This window comes from Bactrocera dorsalis, chromosome 3 (assembly GCF_023373825.1).
Source record: "Bactrocera dorsalis isolate Fly_Bdor chromosome 3, ASM2337382v1, whole genome shotgun sequence".
NCBI classification, from domain to species: Eukaryota; Metazoa; Arthropoda; class Insecta; order Diptera; family Tephritidae; genus Bactrocera; species Bactrocera dorsalis.
In genome coordinates this window covers 35,373,868-35,394,717 of record NC_064305.1, presented here as the reverse complement: position 1 = coordinate 35,394,717, position 20,850 = coordinate 35,373,868, and positions in this window count along the sequence as shown.

Sequence of the window (20,850 nt, the reverse complement as noted above, 5' to 3'; positions counted from 1 at the left end):
AAGCAGCGATGTCAAATAATTTTCCGGCAGAAGAGACAAAGTCGTCTCTTTTAGAGCTCAAACCTATTGGGTTCCTCAAAAACATTTTTTTAAGATTCAGAAATTTCTTATGGTATGTGGTGAGCATTTGTACAACTCTGGTGTGGGAAACTATCGGAATAGATGACTTTTAGAAAGTATTTTCAACCTTTTTTGCAATTATTTCTGTCTTTACTCCTAGGTTCATAGTTGTCGCCTCGGAGTCGCCCTATACGAAATCTTTCAAACTGATAACACAAAAGAACATCCTGGTAAGTAGGTAACTGGGACTCAGAGAGATTGTACGGATATATGCCAAACACAGGACATTTCTGTCTAAATTTAAATTTAGATACAGACATTTTGAGTTCTGTGTTTTGTTGAGAGAATATAACTGATAGCACCTGGCGAAATCAACGACAAGAGTGAACGAACTCGATGAAAAAATATTTATGTGGAGACCAGTACGAACGTGTCGTATGGCGCAGGGAAATGAATGTAAGTGATAGAACTCGGCGAAATCACCGACAAGAGTGAAGGAACTCGATGAAAAAATATTTGTGTGGAGACCTATTCGAACGTGTCCTTTTGCGTAGGTGAATGAATGTGAGTGAAAGCACTCGGCGAAAACAACGTCAAGAAGTGTGGCCGCAAGCCGATTTTCACCTTGCGCTGTGACGCGCCGCCTTTTCGCTCGTATCTCGGGAACGGTTCGTCCTACGGCCATGATCACATATACCATTTCGGTAGCAAATGACGTGACAAATAACTTTTGTTTTATACATTTTGCCATGAGATGCGTATTTCAGGTGCTAGGTAGACAATTTCACGATTTTAGGCGAATTTCCGAAATTTCAAGGCCGAGGTTCGGGTTGAAGATGCAATCCGATCTCAAAACAAAAAGTTGCATTGGAATCAGGAAGTACTAAGGCAACTTTTCCGCACTATTAGAAATACCGAATCGAAAAAAGTCCGGAATCGACCCACCCTACTGGATATGTCTTAGATATGGAGAGTAACAAAAATTAATGGAGAACGTAAAATCAAAGCATTATTTTCTTGTGAATTGCACTTTAAATAAATAAGCCAGGAACATATTGGTTTTTCACAACATTCATCATTATTGGGCAGTTTTAGCAAAGCACGAATTGTTTTCTCTAAGAAAAGCCTTTGATATCGACAGGATTACTGGGCATACAAAGAATCATGCATTCTTCTGTTTACTTTCTATCTCTGTTTAGCTTAAAATGGTAGAATATTGAATGTTTAAATTAAATGGGGCTCAAAGTATACCTGATATTAAAAACTTATTTTAAAAAACAAATAAATACTAAGAACTTTGATTATTATTCTACGTACAAGTTAAGAATTGTTATTTGAAATCTTGAAATAAAAGAGACATTATTAAACAAAAGCTGCTTTCAGTTCAAAAATTAAAGAAAACAGAAATAATAGTAATAAAATCATAATAATACAAAAATGCTTAATTCTAATCCACATAAGTCTGTTTGACTTTTCTTGGTGTCTCATTGACTTTCAAATGATCTTATTCGCAAAGTGAAAAGGATTTAAAAAATAAAGTAGTACGATTGAGAATAAAAAGAACAAAGAGAACTTGGGCAACGCGGAGAGGACTTTTGGTTAACGACTTTGGAGAGCATACTCCAATTTCAACACTTATATTGCAAGTTACTAACGCAAAATTAAGAAGAAGCGTAAGTCTTCTGTGTGAAGAAATATATAACAAAATTCGTAGAATTAAAGATTTTATTAAATTAAAACCTGAATGCAACTCAGCTAAACCATTTTTGGTGAATGAATTAAGACAATTAAATTTGAGAACTCTCAAAAGAGAATTATAAAACCATTTAACAGCATTAATTAATGCAAACTTAGCAAGTAGCTTAAAGTCTGCAATTAAAATTTTAAAAGAGAATGATGCATATGTTTACGAATATAAACAAGACGTTAAAAACAATTCAAGAGCTCCCTATATTTTAATAATAGAATAATAACTCTAATAACTTGAAACAGGCGGAGTCCGATCAAGTAATACTACTTTGAGCCTGGCTCACAAAAGAAATATCCTCATATTTAGTTTAAATTATTCTATTACCTATACTTCACTAAATGTCCCGTAAACGAATTAATTGTGAACTAGGAACATTAATCCCGCTGACTCATATCAGTCGATAATTCGTAGATACAGTCAACCAGAACTTATGAATCAAGGGATTACATATGTATTTTCAAATAGAAGCCTCGGAAAATTACACTCAATTGAATTGACGCTTAACAACAAAATCTTATATGTACATATGTATGTATGTACATATAAAAATGAATCGCAAAAAGTGTTGCTAAGAGCATAACTCAACAACACCTGGACCATTTTGATCAATTCTTTTTTCTAAATGTTCATTCGAATAATTGCCGGAAACCCTTTAAAAACTGCCCTTTTCTATTTTCCAAACAAACGAATAACGCTAAAGTAAAGACTGAACCAATCTTGATGAGATTTTCAGGGAATGTTCTGTGTGAATCGGGAAAGGTTTAGAAATAAAAAAACTGTACGTTTTTCATGAGGAAAAGTCGGAAAATTGGAAAATTCCAAAAAGTTAATTTTTTTCATACAATTTTTTTTTTTAAGTTTTTTGTTTTGTTTTTCAATTATTTGAATCGTTCAAATTTGTCGATTGCTTCAAAAATTTTTGAAAATTATTCAGTGAAAATTTTATGTGTGTTGCACACAAAGTGATCAATTACAGATTGAAATTTGTTACGATGTTACGTAGAGGTCGCGCTAATATCGGCACATGAACGAGTGCTCCCAGGATGCGATGACATTCGTACGGTATTATGGGTCGCGATCAATGAGGAAGCGATCGTCACGATGTCACAGCAAGACTTTTCAAGCAACAGCTTCGATGGACATTATCTTGAAGCAATGCATATATGTATGTGCTGTTAGATGCTAGATGTACTCTGTTGAGTGGCAAAAGAAAGGTTTGCGCACGCACACATTCTTCTCTGGATTGTGGATGGTGGATGGTGGTCACACCAGATCAAATTGATGAAATCATTCAATCATGCGGAAATTCCTGATGCAAAGAAAGATCCAGTATTATACGAAGTGATAAAAACCAATAAGGTTGATGGACCTTGCGGACACCACAATCCCACTTCGGTTTGTATGTCTGACAATAAATGCACGAAACTCGCTCAGCAGAGAATAATGGCAGAGCATTTATCATTCAATTTAGAGGCGTGAATATCGAAATAACAATTATTACTTTAAAGCTCTCTGCTTGAATAGTATGAGCAATGTATGGATGAATTTATTAAGAAATCCTTATAAATATACTTCATGTTTCCAATAAAAAAAATAAGAGTTTTAAGTTGTCTTCAATCGACTGTTGCATTCTATGGTAAATTTTTACGAATTTATGGCTCGAAGTTCGACATTTCCTGCTTACAAGCAATCGTTCTTATTATGTGTATTGTTCAGATTTCTGAACAGTTCTTAACGGCTTCAATTTTAAATAAGATATTATTGCTAACACATGCAAATACAGCCTTAAACATAAATATGTATTATACTTACAAATACCCATTTCAATCATCACTGTAATTAATGTTCATTTCGGATATATTGATTACAGACTGTAATATTTAATGTATGCAATGTAAACGATCGCAAATGATCCTAAAATAATAATAGATAAAAAGTGTTGTGTACGCCGTTGGGAATACTTATGTTATGTGGACATACTGTCGGTATGCGTATGTACTCTACATGTGGTGCATACATGTATTAGGATAAGGAAATCCATTAACAAAAGTGCTCTGGGCAACCAGATCTGAGTACTATTTTAAATCCGAAATCTTCGCGTTGTTTCTTAATCATGTATAGCTATAACATATCCAAGAGATAGTGGCACATGGCGTTAATTTCTTACTATGATTTTCAAGACGATACTATCCAAAAACCGGTCAAAAACCGAAACGCGTGAATCTTATTTTGTTCCAAACCATCCGGTTAATTATTCAACGCAATAGGGGGGTTTGGCTGCTTTTTAGCCTAAGTCACTCATCTTTCAACTCCGGGTCTTTAATCAAGCACAAATGTGTCAGTTATTCTTTTAGATTGTTTAACTATAAAAATCTCTCTTCTGTTGAATTTGATTTTTAACACTTGTTAGGTTTTGAAATATTTTACGGACTTCTATAGCTATTCATATTGTTAAATTGGTAAGAAAAGGGTCTGCAAATTATTTCACAACCACATTGGCTAATTTCCTTCTCTTATTTTTATTGTAGTCATTTCATCACCAGCTTCGTCTGTTTCATTGATTATGCCAGTTTCACCACTTCGTCGTGCTTATAATAATATGATTACGACAGCGGAAAGCACTTAAGTAACCCATAATAATAATAATAAAAGTAAATTATTGCCTCTCAGTAGCAGTAGGAGCGGCACAGCCGAGCGCCAGAAGCCATTGAAAAATACTGCAAAAAGGTCACAGCACGCAAACAGATCGACGAACAGTAAGCGGGCAAGAAACTGAAGCGCTTTCTAATGCGAAGACGCCAGCAGTGAGCATACACAGTTATTTGTTGTGTCAGCGCTGCGGCAGTGAAGCATTGCCAGTCATTAACTGCGTATTGTGCAGGGAAAGGCAGCACACCGGTGGCGTATACGTAACATTTAATGGTGAAGAGCAATATTAAACTAACGGCGATGCAGATGTCTGTATGAGTACGTATATAATAAATATATAAAGCATATATACTAGGGTGTGTCATTCTGAGGCAACCTTTTTTTTCAACTGAAAACCAGGCTCAAAACTTTCGAAAATGTGTAAAAAAAAGTCAAAAGATGAGCTCTTAATATTAATATTAAGAGGTGCCTATTTCAAATTTTCTGTTTTCCATATAAATTACATGGAAAAAAAAATCATTTTTTTTGTGGTGGTTATTGTGCGGAGGTTTTATATGTGCCCCGATAGCTGCCAGTAGGGAAGGTAAACTCGATTCCGATTCTACTCGAAAATCGAGTTTTCTCGTAAAATAATCGATTTTTTGTAATCGATCTTCAGTAGTCGAAGTCGACTAAGAATCGATTCTTAAAATATATACATAAAAAAATAGAAGAAAAGCAGTATAGATTTGAACTTTATTATTTTAAAAGGATACACAATTTACGTAGAGCAAAGGCTTATTTTTGCCATCCAATAACAGTTTGCATTTGAATTTGTTTACATATAATACAAACATTACCTAACCGTGCTTCAGTGACTGTCTACTTAGGTTATTAAAACGTAAATTGAAAATTTTTTATTAGTCCCATAATGCAGCACTTTTGTAGAACATTTCTGCTTCACCATTTTCTGAACTTCACTGTTTATTGGATAGGGGCTTTATATATGTGTACCTAAGTACTTTCTTATGCAAAATATTTCAAGCAGATTAGGGAAACCGCTAAACAGCGTCTACCAATACCCATATATGTTTATATAGAAATGAAGTTATTGCAATGACAATAGTGGGCGAAATAGCAGGTATCGTAACTGAATGGAGTTAAAAGATAAGCAAATATTACAGTCAAGAAAGTGCCTTCCATGTGGAGAAAATTTATGTAAATGTATAAATATTGCATTAAAAAAATTTGCCGAAAACTTTGTGTCTAATTAGCTCTTAAATCCGTTAAAATAGTCAATTAACTTATAATCGAATATCTTTTATAAATAATCTCGACATCTCTTTTTATACTCTCGCAACAAAGTTGCTAAGGAGAGTATTATAGTTTTGTTCACATAACGGTTGTTTGTAAGTCCTAAAACTAAAAGAGTCAGATATAGGGTTATATATACCAAAGTGATCAGGGTGACGATTAGAGTTGAAATCAGAATGTTAAGTAAAAATTGAGATATCATGATGAAACTTGGTACACGTATTTCTTGGCTCCATAAGAAGGTTAAGTTCGAAGATGGGCAAAAACGGCCCACTGCCACGCCCACAAAATGGCGGAAACCGAAAACCTATAAAGTGTCATAACTAAGCCATAAATAAAGATATTAAAATGAAATTTGGCACAAAGGATCGCATTAGGGAGGGGCATATTTGGACGTAATTTTTTGGAAAAGTGGGTGTGGCCACCCCCCCTACCAAGTTTTTTGTACATATCTCGGAAACTACTATAGCCATGTCAACCAAACTCTATCGTTTTCTTCAAGCATTTCCATATACAGTTCAAAAATGGAAGAAATCAGATAATAACCATGCCGACCTCCCATACAAAGGTTATGTTGAAAATCACTAAAAGTGCGTTAACCGACTAACAAAAAACGTCAGAAACACTAAATTTTACGGAAGAAATGGCAAAAGGAAGCTGCACCCAGACTTTTTTTAAAAATTGAAAATGGGCGTGGCATCGCCCACTTATGAACCGAAAACCATATCTCAGGAACTACCCGACCGATTTCAATGAAATTCGGTGTATAATATTTTCTTAACACATGATGACATGACATTTACAAAATATGGGTGAAATCGGTTCACAACCACGCCTTCTTCCAATATAAAGCTATTTTGAATTCCATCTGATGCCTTGTCTGTATATTATATACATTAGGAACCAATGATGATAGCGGAATAAAACTTTACACAAATACGGTATTTCAGCTGAGGTATCGCTTGTGGTAAAATTGTCCTGATCGGACTATAACTTTTCAAGGTCCCTGATATCGAACACGAAGAACTCAGTGTCTAACCTAACCTAACCTAATTTTTCACCGAAAATATCGGTAAATCTCTCAGAATTTAATTCTAATTAATTTTACAGCAAAATAAAAAAATATGTAAATGATGGATAATGAAATCTCGATTATCACTTTATCATGCGAGAGTATAAAATGTTCGGTGACATAAGTTCCTTCCTTACTTGTTATTTTATCATTTTAAAAACGCATTTAGCAATTGGTATTTTTGTTAAACTTCACTAAAATAATTTTACTCACAAATATCTCACTCAGAAATTTTCGGGTTCTTGAAAAAATTAGGTAATCTCTATTAAATAGTTTTGGAATCTCGAAACTGAACATTTCGTTTTGTTTGCAATCATTTTTTTGTATACTGCATTAAGTTTATTTCATGCATTTAATTGATAACTTATTCATATGTAAAACAATCGATTATTTAGTTTCGATTTCGATAACAAGCTATAACTGTATACTTTTTTTTAATATATAATATAAATTATGGATAATTCGACTGGTTATTTAAAGTACATTGTAATTACAAATATTGAGTAAATATTTTTAAAATGAAAAATTGCTGCTTATTTTGCGCCTTAATAGAGTCGAAAATATTTAATAATGTGAAGTCTACAGAAGAGGGCTCCGGTACTGGATATCTTTAACGCGTACTATCACGTGATAGTAAGTTGGTACTATCAATAAACGTGTATGAAATGTATGGATAGATGGTATATTGCTATTTGCAGGGTATTAGGATTATATTATATAGGACTAATACTTAGGTAGCGATAAATACACGATGCCACGAAAGCAAATACTTTTTTTACAATATGCTTTTATTGATTGAATCTGCTTTTTTTAAGCCTATCAATAAGTTATAAAGTCTTAAATCTGTTTTGGTGATACGTTGCTCCTTAGTACGCAGGCATATCTCTTCTTTTAAGTCGTGTTTGATAGCAGGAATGTACCAAAGCATTAGCCAAAGGGTTTGGGTGATCTCGGAGTTTAGATATATATTTCACTAGCTGACCCCGCAGCCGTTGTCCTGCATGAAATTACATATGTGTTTTGAAATGAAGAGAAATCTAAATTTATCATTTCTTTTTTTTCAATGAAACGCAGCTTGATAAACAACATTTTTTGGTTTCTGTTCCGGTGTGCAGAAAAGATGGTTTTCCAACACGTGAGCATGCCACGTATTTTTGGCCGTGCAAAAACATAGCAGTTCCAAATTTATGCCATACATTTCTAGCGAGTATCCTTGTGTAATGATGATTGTCATCTCAAATGCAATTTTTATTGGAAACTGAATACGTTTGAACTGAAATGGCAAATCGTTAGAACTCAAAGGAATTCGTAGAATCAACCATTCTTGTATTCAATAGGTGCGTCACAATCAGTCGGGTTCCATAACACACTTTCGGCGCATGAAGATTACGAAACATAATAACGACAGATCCAACTTTGAGACGCAAATGATGCGGTGGCATACCAAACCTCTCCAAAGAATTTTAAATTCCACTGGATAATTCACGGCGTCGTCTTTTGAATTTTACAGTTTAAGTCAACAACATCGGTATTTTTGGCAGCTAACATTGCACGTGCACTTAAGGAATCGTAGTTACGATAATTTGGCCAATGTCCGTACTTTGTGATGAGTTCATCTTTCATGAATCGATAAACGGCAGATGGAATTGATATCAAACCACCGGAAGTATAAACCGAAATTGATCCCTTTCCAATTTTTAGTGAAGACGATGTAAAATGTCTTCGGCAATGTCATTTTTGTTCGTATCTCATAATAGACGCGGATTTGAAGCTGATATGTCGAAATGATTATCACGAAAAGTGTGCGAACTTCAATTGCTATCCAGTGATTATCATTTTCCAGCAATTGTAATTGCTGGCTTGCTTTTCAAAAAGTTGCATACACCATATCATTCACAGTACGCAATGACTCAAATGAAGTGGAACCACGTACATTAATCAATAGCAACCGAAGGTAGAAACAATCGTCATTTTTCGGGTGGATTGTGTAAATTCGTCCTAATGTATTAGTTGATAACACACCTGGATGTTCATCTACTGGTTGGCCTTGCATTCTGAGTAAGTATTTCTTCGACGATGCTTTCCATGTACAATATCAAGATATTTCCGAATAGAGCAATGTTCTCGCAAACGAAAGTTGAGCAAAAACTCGTCAATGTTAATGTTGTTGCTGGAACCTTATTGGTTTTCATCACTTGTATAATACTGGATCTTCTTTCTTAGCATCAGGAATTTCCGCATAATTAAATACTCGTAATTTCATCAATTTGATCTGGTGTAACCACCATCCAAAGAATAATGTGTGAGTGCGGCAAAACCCCCTTTTGCCACTCAACAGAGTACATCTAGCATCTAACAGCACCATATATTCGCTGCTTCAAGATAATGTCCATCGAAGCTGTTGAAAAGTCTTGCTGTGACATCGTTGCGATCGCTTTCTGATTGATCGCGACCCATAATACCGCACGTATGTCATCGCATCCTGGGAGTACTCGTTCATGTGGCTTGGGCTGCTAATGTATGTTGATGCCAAAAAGAACACCGACCGATATTAGCTCAACCTCTTCCTGGCATCGTGACAAATTTCAATGTGTAATTGATCACTTTGTGTGAAAAACACATAACAGTTTCACTGAATAATTTTCAAAAATTTTTGAAGCAAACGTCAAATTTGAAAGACTTAAATAATTGAAAAACCAAACAAAAAAATTGAACAAAAAAATTTGTATGGAAAAAATTAACTTTTTGGAATTTTTCAATTTTCCGACTTTTCCTCATGAAACACATGCAGGTTTTTTATTTCTAAACCTTTCCCGATCCACAACGAACAACCTCTTAAAATTTCATCAATATCGGTTCAGCCGTTCTCTTAGCGTTACTAACGAACAAACATTCATTCGTTTGTATGAGAAAAAGAAAAGGGATGTTTTTAGGGGTTTTCCGGCAATTATTCGAGTTTTTTTCTCCGCATAAACCATCCCTGAACCTCAACAAACATTATAAAAAAAGAATCATCAAATTTGATTCAGTCGTATGAAAGTTATGAGCGTACATACATTTTGGCGATTCATTTTTATTTATATAGATTCTGCTATCTTCTACTTCTTTCTTTACTATAGGAATACTAAGGCCTTTATGGATATTTTCGTTACGCATGTACCATGCTGAACACGTAGTAGTTCGAATCATTTTTGATTGAAATCTTTGTAATATATCAATATTAATTTCACAGGTCGTACCCCACAGTTGAATGTCATACATCCAAATCGGCTTTATGACCGCATTATGTAAAAGCACTTTATTGCCGAAATACGTTCTGAAATCGAAAAACTGAACAACAAGAAATCTCCAGGACAGTAGTAAGTGCTTACCTAAACAAGGAATTATGTTTCTTACACTTATCTACATATAATTCAATATTAAGGCTGAACCAATTCCTTACTCAGTGGAAGTGTGCAGAAATTGTGATGGTGCTCAAACCAGGTAAAGCCGAGAACGAAATCACTTCATATAGACCAATCAGTTTGAAAAAATATTTTTGCGTAGAATATTGCCACTACTAGTGGAGAATAAGGTAATACCTGAACATCAATTTTGGGTTTCGCCGTTATCACGGTACACCCGAACAATGTCACTGTGTAGTTAACTACATTGCTGACACTTTAGAACGTAAGGAATACTGTTTAGCAGCATTTCCGGACATTCAGCAAACATTTGTTAAAGTTTGGCATCATGGTCTGCTATATAAATTAAAAAAAATATTCTCGTCTCAGGTATATCTAATTCCTAAGTCTTATTTAACTGGTAGGTATAAACGGTTAACATGGAAACAGCACATACAAGCTAAAAATAAGCAATTAAAAATAAAAACCAAACAAATCGCCATTATATCTTCAAAATAAATTGCTATTATGTCATATAAAGTCATACTAAAACCTATCTGGACCTACGGTGTGCAGCTTTGGGGCACTGCTTGTAATTCAAATATTGAAATTTTACAAAGATTTCAGTCAAAACCCTAAGTCTAATTACAAACGCCCTTGGTTTATAACAAATAAAGCAATCCATATAGATCTTAATATGCCATTTATTAAAGCTGAGATTAAAAGATTTAGTTCAGCATATTTACTCAGAATCAATTATCATGACAATCCTGTGGCAATCATGTTATTAGATGACAGCTATGAAATTACTAGACTCAAAAGATAGCATATTCTAGATCTCCCATTTAGAAATTAAGTACTAAATATTTAATAACATGTATAATTACAATATTAAATATTAGTATTAAGTTTGTTAATATAAGTACTTGAAATAAGAACATTTGATATGATTATTGATATCACTATATATCAATGATATAAGTCAGATTATGATTTTGTTATCTCATTTGTGTCCTACAAGACAGAGTCAGATGACCGTTCTTTATTGAATTCAAAATGCGACTGACGCTTACATGTTAAATGAACTTATTCAAAGTAAAAATGAATGCATGAATATATACAGTAGAATAAATAAAAACAAGTAACGAAGGCCTAAGTTCGGGTGCCACCGAACATTTTGTACTCTCGCATGATAAAGTGATAATCGAGATTTCATTATCCATCATTTACATGTTTATTTATTTTACTGTAAAATTAATTACAATTAAATTCTGAGAGATTTACCGATATTTTCGGTGAAAGATTAGGTTAGGTTAGGTTAGACACTGAGTTCTTCGTGTTCGATATCAAGGACTTTGAAAAGTTATAGTCCGATCGCGACAATTTGTCCACACGGGATACCTCAGCTGAAATACCGTATTTGTGTAAACGTTTATTCCGCTATCATCATTGGTTCCTAATGTATATATTATAAAGAGAAGGCATCAGATGGAATTCAAAATAGCGTTATATTGGAAGAAGGCGTGGTTGTGAACCGATTTCACCCATATTTTGTAAATGTCATGTCATCATGTGTTAAAAAAATATTATACACCGAATTTCATTGAAATCGGTCAAGTAGTTCCTGAGATATGGTTTTCGGTTCATAAGTGGGCGACGCCACGCCCATTTTCAATTTTAAAAAAAAGTCTGGGTGCAGCTTCCTTCTGCCATTTCTTTCGAAAAATTTGGTGTTTCTGACGTTTTTTGTTAGTCGGATAACGCACTTTTAGTGATTTTCAACATAACCTTTGTATGGGAGGTGGGCGTGGTTATTATCCGATTTCTTCCATTTTTGAACTGTATATGGAAATGCCTGAAGGAAACGACTCTATAAAGTTTGGTTGACATGGCTATAGTAGTTTCCGAGATATGTACAAAAAACTTAGTAGGGGGCGGGGCCACGCCCACTTTTCCAAAAAAGTTACGTCCCCTCCCTAATGCAAACCTTTGTGCCAAATTTCACTTCAATATCTTTATTTATGGCTTAGTTATGACACTTTATAGGTTTTCGGTTTCCGCCATTTTGTGGGCGTGGCAGTGGGCCGATTTTGCCCATCTTCGAACTTAACCTTCTTATGGAGCCAAGAAATACGTGTACCAAGTTTCATCATGATATCTCAATTTTTACTCAAGTTACAGCTTGCACGGACGGACGGACAGACGGACGGACAGACAGACATCCGGATTTCAACTCTACTCGTCACCCTGATCACTTTGGTATATATAACCCTATATCTGACTCTTTTAGTTTTAGGACTTACAAACAACCGTTATGTGAACAAAACTATAATACTCTCCTTAGCAACTTTGTTGCGAGAGTATAAAAATGAATGTGTATTCTAATAAATTGCAGAGATGCCAATCGTGACAAATATGGTGATGACAGCTCGGCCTCTCCTGACATTAACTCGTCCCGAGTTATTCGTCATTAATAGCATCTTCAGGATCACCATCATCGTCTATCTCTGGAAACAAGGCACACCACGGTTTCATCTTGTCGGATGTTGCAATTTGACTGTAGTGACGTTGCGTTCGCTGCATGCCTTTGATATCTTCAACGACGTAACGATCGAACCTCAATACTTTCTTAACCACGTAGGGACCTTTGTATTTCGGGTGTAACTTCTTCGACTCGCCCGTGTTTGGAGGAGGAGCTTCGACCAGCACCAGCGCTCTCTCTTATCGTACTGATTTGGTGTGACGTGCATCGTGCAGCTTCACTTCGTCGACCATTTTTCCATATAATTGTGGAACCTCCATGCCATAGAGTTCGCATTCGGTTCCCGACTGTAACAGCATTCAATACATGACTTGATAAAGCCCTTTGTAAAGTTCCTGCCCCCTCTTAATTAAGCGGAATAACCGGTGACTCTTCAAACAGAAACTTTTCCTTATGTCCCTGCGTTGATTGTCATCGCCTTTACCCTTGATTACGCGTATAATTTCATTCAGCTTGCTATCTTGTCTCTGCATGGTGCAAACCCAACCGTCAACAGTCAGCGTCAAAATTTTACGAGATACGTATTCTATCTGTTCGCCCCCTCTTATTGGTGCACGACTTAGAGCATCAACGTGACGCATCGTTGACCCGGCCCGATGTATTATGTCATAGTCGTATTCCAACAATCGTAGTAGCCAACCCGCTACTTTTGGAATCATAGGTTTGACATCTTTGCAGTCGTCATCGTCTGATAATCTGTTACGATGGTAAAACGTTTACCGAGCAAGAACATTCTGAAGCGTTCACATGCCTCAACCACAGCAAGCACTTCCACCTCATATGCATGCCAATTATTTTCCTGTTGCGTACATGCCCTACTATAATATGCAATTGGTTTCAATCCACTCTCATCTCGTTGCATAAGAATAGCGGCTATACCCATACTTGATGCGTTTGTATGAAGCTCATGGTCCTTCGTGATGTCGTAGATTGTCAAAATTGGGGCTTTACTTATCAACTCGATTAAACGCTGGAATGACTCTTCACATCTCGAGTCCCAAACGAAGCTTGCGTCCTTCTTCGTAAGCTGGGTGAGAGGCTTTGCGATCAATGCATATTCGGGAACAAACTTCCGGAAAAACCCTGTCAACCCTAAAAACCTTCTAACTTCTACCTGATTTCGCGGCGTTTGAAAATGTTCAATCGCCGATGTCTTTACAATGCCCGGTCTAATACCATTTTTATTTACTTGATGCCCTAGAAAAGTAACCTCACTTTTCATGAATGAACATTTTCATAATCTTAGCGTTAACCCTTCCTTCTGAACGATTTTTAAAAACTCCTCTAAGTAAAATAAATTTTCTTCTTCCGTATCAGTAGCTATAATCACCTCACCCACATAGCTTACAACTGCTTTATTCAATGGTGCAATCAGCTGAGTCATCATTTTTTGGAATGTACACGGAACTCATAATGGCGATTGTGCGTTACAAAGGTTTTGCGTCTTCCTCTAACTCAATCTGGTAGTAGCCAGACATTTAATCCAACGTGGTGAAAAACTTTTTACCAGACAGTGTCGCAAAACGCCATCAACTGTCGGCATCAACCACGGTTGTTTTTCAGTTACAGCATTTAACTCACGGAAATCGACGCACAACCTATCCTCCCCATTTTTCTTACGCACCATAACTACTGGTGATGCATATGTGAATTCAGATCTACGCACAATACCCAACTGCATTAACTCATCTACGATTTCCTCAACAACACGCTGTTTAGGAATTGGAATACTATATGGTTTCTTATAAATTGGTTTCGATGACGTTAATTTTATAATCATTTTAAATCGCTTTGATATACCCAGTTCAGGTAACTTTTCACCGAAACAATTCGCATATATATTCACCATTTCAACTAATTTTTGCTCCATCCCTACACTCAACTCTGCACCTATGTATGTATATCTAAAACATCTCTTTTAATTTGCATGATTGTGCACATGCTACTACAGTGCCTTTGGATAGGACATCAATACCAACGATTGCTTCGTAAGTCATCACTGAGTAGTCTATTACTCATAATTCGACAGATCGTGTAGCTTTATTCATTCTAATATGCGCTAACAATTTTCCGTGGCTGGTAATCTGACTACCTCCAAAACCAATTAATCTTTCATCGCACTCAGCGATACACAAACCACACTTTGTTGCTATTGATTTCCTAATCAGTGATCTGCTACTGCCTGAATCAATTAGTGCCTTGCACCTTACATTTTCGTTGCCAAAAATTTCAATGTCCATGCACAACTCTTTGCACTGATTTTTTTCTATTTCTATTTTATTCACTGACATATCGTTTTCTTCAACTTATACTCTTTTAACACTTTCCCCACTTTCACTATCTTTTATTCGATGCACTCGCTCATTTTGTTTAACCTCTCTCTTTTTCCGAGGCTTCACACAATTCCTTGCAATATGCCCTCTTTCCTGACAATTAAAACATATAGGGCCATTTACACTCTTGCTTACCCTACTTGCCACTTCATTTAGCTTAAATTTATTCTCCCCGCTCGGTGGCATACTCAACAGCGAATGTAATAAATCAGAACACTTTGTAAACTTCATTGCACTTAAAACCCTACTCAAATTATCGTCCACTAATCCATTATCCATCGTATTATAGACATGCACATTTGCATGCATTTGCGTCAATATTATCTCGTCGGCCTATTGCTAGCATTTTATAATAAAATTCATCAATTTTCTCACCCTTACTCCTTTTTGTATTCATCATTCTTATACATACATACATACATATGTGTGTCTGCAGTATTTCTAACGCACGGAAAATCTGCAAAATCACTCCGCTCACGATAAACTGGCTGTGCACCAGCCCATCGCTTAGCCACTCCCCGCAGCCTACTGAGAACAGCGAATATGACGAAAGTGTCTTCCCAATGATATGCTGCTCTCAATTGCTCAACTCTCTCTATAAATTGTATATTGACGTGTACGTGTTGTCAATGGGGTTGAACTCAGGCAGAATCGCTGCTATTTCGCTTGGTGTATAATATCTGCCTCTTGTTGCTTGTGCTCTCTCTCCCGCTCTCGTACATGTTTCATCGAACCAAGGCGCTGATCGTTCTCGCATACAGAACACGTTTCTGTTTGTGGCGTAGTTAGCAATGCGCATTTGACGCATTAATTTCTTGTGTCGCAATTAGTGGTAGCGGTTGTTGCATGATGAACGATTAATTCGGATGCCACGACGTATAGGCTGGTTAGTGAACAACGCAGAATCGTGGGTCGTGTCAGCTGGGCCTATCTTATGGGCGCGCAATGTAACTGAACAGTGAAAAACGCTACTCCCTTCTCTCTGACGTGACGTTGACGTGAGAATCTGCGACATTTGGATTTTTGCCGTCGCAAACGTCTCAGCTGATTGCTCTCTCACAACGCAGGGTTGCCAATATCGATATACTGCAGTAATTATCAACTTTTATAATTCAATTTGTTCAATATGTTTGAAATTTTCTTAAAATAACTCAAAATCAGAGTCGAATGCTATTATTTATAAATATATAAACTATTTTTAATAGTTTGTTTTCATTTTTGATATTTTATATTGTAAAAAATTGTAATTGAAAACAAAGATGTGCTCAAAACTATATATGCGCATTAAGCAATGGCAACAATGTTCAAATGAAAACAAAGCAAAGATGGCTGATTTCTGCGTTTTTACCACGTTTTTGACTGTGCACACATTTTGCCGATAAGGAAGGAAAAGGAAGGAAGGGAGTAGCGTTTTTGACTGGCTAGCTTCGTAGGTGGTTGCTGCGTACTTGGCTGCGTTGTCTCGCGTGACCTCTCATACATATGCAGATATGACGACGGTTGCGTATATGCGTGCGACTGTACATATACTCGTACATTTGGATCATACATACGTATTAGAGTGAAGTAGACGTGTTTTTTTGTGTTCTTCAAATCCCTTAGCAAATTCTGCTGTTTACTGGGAAAAATTAGTTCATTTTTTGTGTGGAACATCCAGAGAGGCTAAGCCACATAAGTGGAAACCAGGCCTAAAGAAAAAGATAAGTACACTTTTGATTTTTGATAATATATAATCATCTGCACTTACCTTTTGTGTTTTTCCGTGCCAATTTTGTGAAAAAAAAAAATACAATTATTTCCCCTTACAGGAGCGTGCACTTGTTTTGTATTTTCATTATTCTGCCGTTTTGTTTTCTTTATTTGGTGATCTATCAGCTGTTCCCCTTCTCGTGTTTTCGTGTTTTCTTTTGGTTTGCGCATTGCCAACCATCCCAAACACAAGTATCAGCTGTTCCCTTATTTCTTTTTGGTCTTCGCGTTGCCAACTACTTTAGTTTTAAGTTAGACAGTAAAGCTAGGTACTGAACGTACACATCGACGGGTGTTACCAAACTATTTTCTCGCTGAGGTATGGCCTCCGAAAATAGTATTGGGCGAACACCGGATAATCCCTTCCGAAGAATTTCTAAAATATTGAGAACACCACCCAATGGTAAAAATGAGGAACCCACCGCTATTGGATCGAATGAGAAATGTGATACTGCCGATCAAGTAAGCAAGGAGAGTAAGCCGGAGGAACTGCAAAACGGAGAAACGCTTAGCAATTTCAGCAAACTGGGCAAAAAAATAAAGGAACTGGAAAGCATGATGGCGGGTCAAAGACACATTAACCAAACCATGCGCGAACTTGTAAGCAGTATTGTGGCGCTACACGCAAAATCGGAAAAAGTAGAAAACCCATCGAGAAAAGTGAAAATAGGCAAATCATCTCAAATCACCATTGGTAGAGATGATAATACCCCAAAAAGAATGCGAGAGGCATCGGGCTTTTTACCACCCACAAAAAAGCCAAAAAACGTAGCTGAGAAAGAGCAATTATCGTATAGTGGAGCAGTAAAAAACACTCAAAAAGATACCACAACCCTTCAGAGCGCAAATGAAAGATGGGTAGACGTGGTTAAAAAGAGGAAACCGATGGAAAAGAAAATTAAAACTAAACCGGATGCGATTATAATCACGAAGAAAGAGGGGGCGTCGTATGCAGATATTCTGCGGAAAATAAAAAGTGACAGCGGGCTTGAGGAGTTGGGTTCGAACGTAACCTATGTTCGGAAAACACTCAAAGGAGACCTGCTTTTAGAGCTGAAAAATGGAGGAGACACGAAAGCTGAATCCTTTCAAAGCGTCTTGGAAGGAGTGGTTGGAGAAATGGCTATGATACAGCCTAAAACCCACAACGTGACCATTGTATGCAAAGACTTAGACGAAATAACAACTCCCGAAGAAATTTGCTCAGCACTGAAAAGGGAGTGTGGAATCCAAAATCTAGAGACAACAAACGTCAAAAGTCTACGAAAAACAAGGAGCGGCACACAAATAGCACTTATATGCATGCGCGCTCAAGATGCTAAGGCCGCACTCAAAGTGGGAAAGATAAAGATTGGTTGGTCAATATGTCGCCTTCGGGAATACTCGCCTATCCCCAGGTGTTATAAGTGTTTCCATTTGGGTCACATGGCTCGTAAGTGTTGCAGCTTGACGGACAGATCTTCCCTATGCACGCGTTGCGGATCCGCAGGACACGTAGCAAAGTCGTGCACAAACGTTCCGAGCTGTATGCTCTGCAAAGGGGAGCACTCTGTGTTGAGCACGACTTGCCCAAAGTACCTCGAGATGATGAAATCGCTAAGTAAATGAAGATACTACAGCTGAATCTAAACCATTGCGCAGCAGCACAAGATTTGCTAGATCAGATAATCATAGAAGAGAACATTGATGTCGCCATACTAAGTGAACAATACTCCCAGCGTCTGGAAAGCACATGGATTGCAGACAAAGCTGGCAAGGCAGCAATATGGTCCTGTAAAGGGCAACCTTTTAAGACCTGCTCCAGAGAAAAACATAATTGTTTCACATGGGCGAATATTCAGGGGATTTATTTTGTAAGTTGCTACGCTCGTCCCAGCGCATCAATTGCAGAATTCGAAGATTTCCTCTTAAGGCTGTCTTTAGAAACCAGAGGCAAAACACCTATTATAATAGCGGGTGATTTTAATGCTTGGTCAAGTGCATGGGGCAGCAGATGTACAAACCACCGCGGGCGGCTAATTCATGAATATCTGAGTCAAACGCACTTAACAATAATGAACACCGGAACTCGAAACACTTATCAAAAAGGCAATAAAGGATCCATAATTGACATTATGTTTGCAAACGATGCGCTGAGCAGGCACATTAAGTGGGCAGTGTCCGACATATACACAAACAGTGATCACATGGCAATTATAGCGCAAATTTCGTACTCCCGAGAGCAGTAGCTTCTAAGCAGAAACCCCTCCCGAAGGCGAAGTTGGAAACAGAAAGAGTTCGACCCAGACCTGTTTGACCTAGTCTGGAGTGCATCAAAGGCATCTGGTGACAGCGCCGCCCACTTGGTATCAGCAGTTCGAAAAGAACTCGTGGCAGCATGCGACGCAACAATGCGTAGAACGTCACATCACCACAAGCGGCGGCCTGTATATTGGTGGAATGATGAAATTTCCATGCTGAGAAAGCTTTGTCACTCAGCTAGACGGCGTCTACAGCGTAACTGGGGCGAAACTAACGAAAATCGTCTTAGGGAGGGTTTTAAAAGCTACAAGAAGCTCCTGAAGTCGGCAATTACACGAAGCAAGAAATCATGTTTTGAGAAGCTGTGTGAGGAAGCAAACCTTGACCCTTGGGGTACTGCATACAAAACTTGCATGTCCAGATTTAAAAACAAGCAGCAGCAACCTAAAGATGCCTCTTTTATGGGAAAGGTCGTCGAAACACTATTCCCGAAACACGACCGAATTTCATATGCCAAGCGACGAAACGAAGCCGCAGAGTCACCCCCGTTAGTCACGGAAGACGAACTATTGGCAATAGCAAGGAAAATCAAAAACACTAAAGCGCCTGGATTGGATGGCATACCAAACAGAGCTCTGAAGGAAGCCATAAGCTTAAAACCCCGAGTTTTCGCTAAAATGTACAACGCTTGTTTAAAGGAAGAGGTATTCCCCGACTCTTGGAAAGTACAACGTTTGGTTCTGCTCCCAAAACCAAAGAAACCACCTGAAGAACCTTCATCGTACCGACCTTTGTGTATGCTCGACACAATGGGTAAAGTGTACGAAAGTATAATACGAAACCGCTTGGAGTTAGCAATCCAGAAAGCCGGTGGACTATCAGAGAGACAATACGGCTTTATAAAGAAGAGATCCACTATTGACGCACTACGAGAAGTCGTCGATACGGCGAGATGTGCAGTAAGTGGCAAAAGATGGAAAGGTGGCACAAAAAAGTACTGCGCGCTGATTACCCTGGATGTCAAGAATGCGTTCAACTCAGAAAAATGGGCACACATAATCAAAGCCCTGGATGAAATACGGGCCCCTGAATACCTCATAAACATAATAACGAGTTACTTCAAAAACAGAAGGCTGATTTTCGAGACGGACGAAGGCACCAAGAGCTACTCTATCTCGAGTGGTGTACCCCAAGGCTCAGTGTTAGGTCCACTATTATGGAATCTTATGTACGATGGGGTGCTAAAAAGACAGCAACCAACAGATATCAAACTAGTAGCTTATGCGGATGATCTCGTGGTGGTAGCAGTAGCCAAACATTTAGCCGACCTGAGAATTAAATGTAATGAGTGCATAAATGGTCTACGCCAATGGTTCTCTTCTGTGAGTCTGAAACTGGCGGAGGAAAAAACAGAAGTTTTACTCATAAGTACTAGGAAGATAGAAGAACGAATAGAGCTCACTATAGGGGAGTGCGAGATTACCTCACAGCCGCAATTGAAGTATCTGGGAGTAATATTGGATTCCAAATTAAAATTTAAAGAACACCTGGAGTATTCTTCCGCGAAGGCAAATAAAATCTATAATGCCCTATCGAGAATGATGACCAATAGAGGCTGTGTGCGTTCCAGCCGGCGATTCCTAATAGCGAAAGCAATGAGTTCCGTAATACTGTATGCGGCACCAGTTTGGATACAGGCAATGGATATAAAAGCGTATGCTAAACAAATAATTGCAGTACATAGGCTTTCTGCCATTCGAGTAATAAGTGCTTTCCGG